The following is a 5145-nucleotide window of genomic DNA, read 5'->3' on the forward strand; positions in this document are numbered from 1 at the left end:
AAACCAGGTCTCTATTAAAAATACAAAATTAGCTTGGTGTGGTGGTGCGTGTCTGTAATCCCAGCTACTCGGGAGGCTGAGGCAGGAGAATTGCTCGAACCCAGGAGGCGGAGGTTGCGGTGAGCTGAGATCGCACCATTACACTTCAGCCTGGGTGACAGAGCAAGATTTCATCTCAAAAAATAATAATAATAATTAATCAGCCCAAAATGTCAATAATGCCTAAGTCAAGGAACCTTGCTGGGAACTGACTGCTCTTTCAGTTCTCACCGGGTTTAGATTTAGTAAGTTCTTCCCGGTAGTAGCCTCGCCCTACTTTGGTCTCTGGTGTCTGGTCCGGCACTGCTCTTGAGCAGCTTTTCTAGTCAAGCCCTTTGAAGAGCAGGGAGGGAAGGAATGGTTCCATCTGTCGGACAAAGCCGGGATCACAGCAGAAAAAGGCAATAGAGTTTTTTCCAGGAAGGGCTTTAGGTGGGGATCAGCCTTGACCAGACTACAGCCCCCAAGGGATGATGAAGAACATTCAGTGGGGCAGCACGTGACTGGATAAAGTTGTTAGAGAAGCTGTTGTGTGTGACAAACTTGGGAGTGGTATTTAGAAGCTTGAAGTGCTTTCCTTCTTATTCTTCATTATTATTTTGAGACAGAGCTTTGATCAGTCAGCCAGGCTGGTGTGCAGTGGTGCAATCTCAGCTCACTGCGGCCTCATCCTCTTGGGCTCAAGAAATCCTCCCACCTCAGCCTTCTGAGTAGCTAGGATTACAGGAGCACACCACCACATCCAGCTAAGTTTTGTATTTTTTTTTAGAGACGGGTTTTTGCCATGTTTTCCAGGCTGGTCATGAATTCCTGAGGTCAAGCAGTCCACTCACCTTGGCCTCCCAAGGTGGGAGACATGGTGCCCAGTCAATGGCAACTTCTTAATTCTTCATTACATCACTGTCTTTTGAGGCATTTATTGTTTTTTTAATTAATTAAAATTAAAAATTTTTTTAATCTATTTAGAGACTGGGTTATGAGACTGGCTAATCTTTGCGCTTTTGGTAGAGACAGGGTATTGCCATGTTGCCCAGGGTCTCAAACTCCTGGGCTCAAGTGATTCATGTGGCTAGACTTCCCAAAGTGCTGGGATTACAGGCATAAGCCATTGTGCTCAGCCTGTGTTTATTATTAATAAACCGAAAACAAGAAGTCACTCTCTCCCTTCTAACTTTCATGGAGGCAATCTGAGCTCTAGTCTTCAATTGGAGCTTATCAGAGGTAGAAGAAATACTGGAAGTCATCTGTCTTCGCTCTGTCATTTTACAAGGGGAAAACTAAGGTGCAGCGAGGAGAGGGAGTGGGAGATTTCTGCAGGTGTTTCAGCTCTTGTGGATTCCAATCCTGGGCTGCTTCTAGGTAGTTTACTTACCTCTAAATGGATAGTACCTACTAATTGTCATAACAACTGAAAAACAGTTACCGATTCAGTCCCTCCCTCCCTCCCTCCCTTCCTTCCCAGGGTCTCACTCTGTTGCCCAGGCTGGAGTGCAGTGGTGTGGTCTCAGCTCACTGCAGCCTCTTGACTTCGCAGGCTCAAGGTATCCTCCAACCTCAGCCTCCCGAGTAGCTGGGACTACAGGAGTGCGCCACCGTGCCCAGCTAGCTTTTGTATGTTTGGTAGAGGTGGGGTTTCATCATGTTGCCCACGGTGGTCTCAAACTCCTGGATTCAAGCGATCCTCCCAGCTTGGCTTCCCAAAGTGCTGGGATTACAGGCGTGAGACACTGCACCTGCCTGAAATATTGCTCTTTGAAAAAGGACATAATGTCGTCTATGGCCATACCACCCTGAATGTACCCGATCTTGTCTGAAAAAGGACATAATGTCTACTTCACAGGATTTAACAAGATAACATTTCAAAATGATTTGTAAAATGGCAAAACACATAAATATGAAATTAATTTTTTAACATTATGAAAACATTGTGGAAGAATATGAGCTGTAGTTGGACTGAACTTGAGGTCACCTTAGTTAAGCTGCCTATCTGAGTCTGTTTTCTACTCTCTGAAGTAGGGACAATGATAACCTGCCTTGCAGGCTTGTCAACCGGATTGGTGCTCAGATCTATGAAGTCCTAGCAGGGAGTTAGTGTTCAAGAATAGCATACATGTATCCAGTGCTTACTATACGTTACAAATTGTTCAAAATACATTACATGGATTATCTCATTCAATTCTCACCCCACCTGAATAACAGGAATTATTGTTATGGTACTCATTTTATCAGTGAATGACTTGAACATATTAGGTTGATGCAAAAGTGTGGTTTTTGCAATTAAAAATGATGGCAGGCTGGGCATGGTGTCTCACATCTGTAATCCCAACACTTTGGGAGGCCAAGGTGGGCAGATCACCTAAGGTCAGGAGTTTGACACCAGCCTGGCCAACATGGCGAAACCCTGTCTCTACTAAAAATACAAAATTAGCCAGGCATGGTGGCGCATGCCTATAATCCCAGCTATCTGGGAGGCTGAGGCAGGAGAATTGCTTGAACCTGGGAGGTGAAGTTTGCAGTGAGCCAAAATCGCAACATTGCACTCCAGCCTGGGCAACAAGAGTGAAACTGTCTCAAAAAAGAAAAAAAAAAAAGATATCTGGGATGGGGCACAGTGGCTCATGCCTGTAAGTTCAGCACTTCGGGAGACTGAGGCGAGTGGATCACCTGAGGATGGGAGTTCGAGACCAGCTTGACCAACATGGAGAAACCCTGTCTCTACTAAAAATACAGAATTAGCTGGGAGTGGTGGCAGATGCCTGTAATCCCAGCTACTTGGGAGGCTGAGGCAGGAGAGTCGCTTGAACCCAGGAGGCAGGCGTTGCAGTGAGCTGAGATCACATCATTGTATCCCAGCCTGGGCAACAAGAGCAAAACTCCATCTCAAAAAAAAAAAAAAAAAAGAGATACGTGGGTTGTTTACAACTATTCGTGATTAAGAATAAAGCTACTATAAATATTTGCCAAAAAAATTACCTGCAATGGATAATAGTTAAAGATCCCAAGCATAAGAAACCCTGATTTTAAAATACTACTTAAGAAGGTGTTTACAGGCCGGGTGCCGTGGCTCATGCCTGTAATCCCAGCACTTTGGGAGGCCAAGGCGGGCGGATCATGAAGTCAAGAGATCGAGACCAGCCTGGCCAACATGGTGAAACCCCATCTCTACTAAAAAAATACAAAAATTAGCTGGTCGTGGTGGCACACGCCTGTAGTCCCAGCTACTCGGGAGGCTGAGGCAGGAGAATTGCTTGAACCCGGGAGGTGGAGGTTGCAGTGAGCCGAGATTGTGCCACTGCACTCCAGCCTGGCGCCTGGCGACAGAGCAAGACTCTGTCTCAAAAAGAAAAAAGAAAAAAAAAAAAAAAAGGTGCTTAGGTGCTTACAAATGAGAATCCTATGTATTTTCCTTAAAGTTCTCTTCAGCATACCTGTGAGTTGCATTCATCTAATCAAAAATCTTATCTAGCAGAGAAAGAAATCTTTGGGGGCTGTAGAAAACAATAGTACTAACAGAAAATATTGTCAGGGGCTGGAGGGAGGGAAGAATGGAAAGTGCCTGGTAACAGATATGGGGTTCCTTTCTCAGGTGATGAAAATGTTCTGGAATAGGGTAGTGGTGATAGTTGTGCAACTATGTTAATATACTAAAAACCACTGAATTGTATTTATCAAAAGGGTGAATTTGGCCAGGTTAGTGGCTCACACCTGCAATCCCAGCTACTCTAGAGGTTGAGGCAGAAGGATCACTTGAGTCCAGATGTTCCAGACCAGCCTGGGCAACATAGTAAGACCTTCATCTCTAAAGTAAAGAAAAGAAAATTGTCCATATGTGGTTGTACCTGCCTGTAATCCAAGATACTGGAGAGGCTGAGGCAGGAGGATTGCATAAGTCTGGAGTGACAGAGTGCTAGTTCTACTCAATTGAGTATTATATGTTTCAAATATTATGGGGTTTTTTTTTGTTTTGTTTTGAGATGGAGTCTTGCTCTGTCGCCCAGGCTGGAGTACAGTGGCATGATCTCCGCTCACTCCAACCTCTGTCTCCTGGGTTCAAGAAATTCTCCTGCCTCAGCCTCCTGAGTAGCTGGGGTTACAGGTGCACCACCATGCCCTGCTAATTTTTGTATTTTTGGTAGAGATGGGGTTTTGCCACATTGGCCAGGCTGGTCTCCAACTCCTGATCTCAGGTGATCTGCTTGCCTCAGGCTCCCAAACTACTGGGATTAAGGCATGAGCCACTGTGCCTGGTCAACTTATGGTACATTTATATAATGGATTACCATGCACTTATTAGGTATCATGATTTGGAAGAATATTAACTTGTGAAAATACTTGTAGCAAATTATCAAATGACAAATGTGGACAGCACTGCAGTATGAAGCTATGTACATGGATGGATGGAAAAACACAGAAACCAGTGATTTCCTTTGGGTGGGAGTTAGTGTTCTACATATTCTACTCTTTTTTTAATTAATTAATTATTTTAAAACAATTTTTGAGACAGAATTTTTGCTCTTGTTGCCCAGGCTGGAGAACAGTGGCATGATCTTGGCTCACTGCAACCTCCACCTGTTGGGTTTAAGCAATTCTCCTGCCTCAGCTTCTTTTTTTTTTTGAGACGGAGTTTCGCTCTTGTTACCCAGGCTGGAGTGCAATGGCGCGATCTCGGCTCACCGCAACCTCCGCCTCCTGGGTTCAGGCAATTCTCCTGCCTCAGCCTCCTGAGCAGCTGGGATTACAGGCACGCGCCACCATGCCCAGCTAATTTTTTATGTTTTAAGTAGAGACGGGGTTTCACCATTTTGACCAGGATGGTCTTGATCTCTTGACCTCGTGATCCACCTACCTCGGCCTCCCAAAGTGCTGGGATTACAGGCGTGAGCCACTGCGCCCGGCAATTTTTGTATTTTTAGTAGAGACAGGGTTTTGCCATGTTAGCCAGGCTGGTCTTGAACTTTTGACCTCAGGTGATCTGCTTGCCTTGGCTTCCCAAAGTGCTGCTGGATTACAGGCGTGATTCACTATGCCCAGCCTGGGTGTTTAGAAACCTAGGCTCCAAGAAATATAGTTTGAAATCCACCAATGTAAAGCATAATCTAAGAAAAT

This window comes from Cebus imitator, unplaced genomic scaffold (assembly GCF_001604975.1).
Source record: "Cebus imitator isolate Cc_AM_T3 unplaced genomic scaffold, Cebus_imitator-1.0 Scaffold274, whole genome shotgun sequence".
NCBI lineage: Eukaryota > Metazoa > Chordata > Mammalia > Primates > Cebidae > Cebus > Cebus imitator.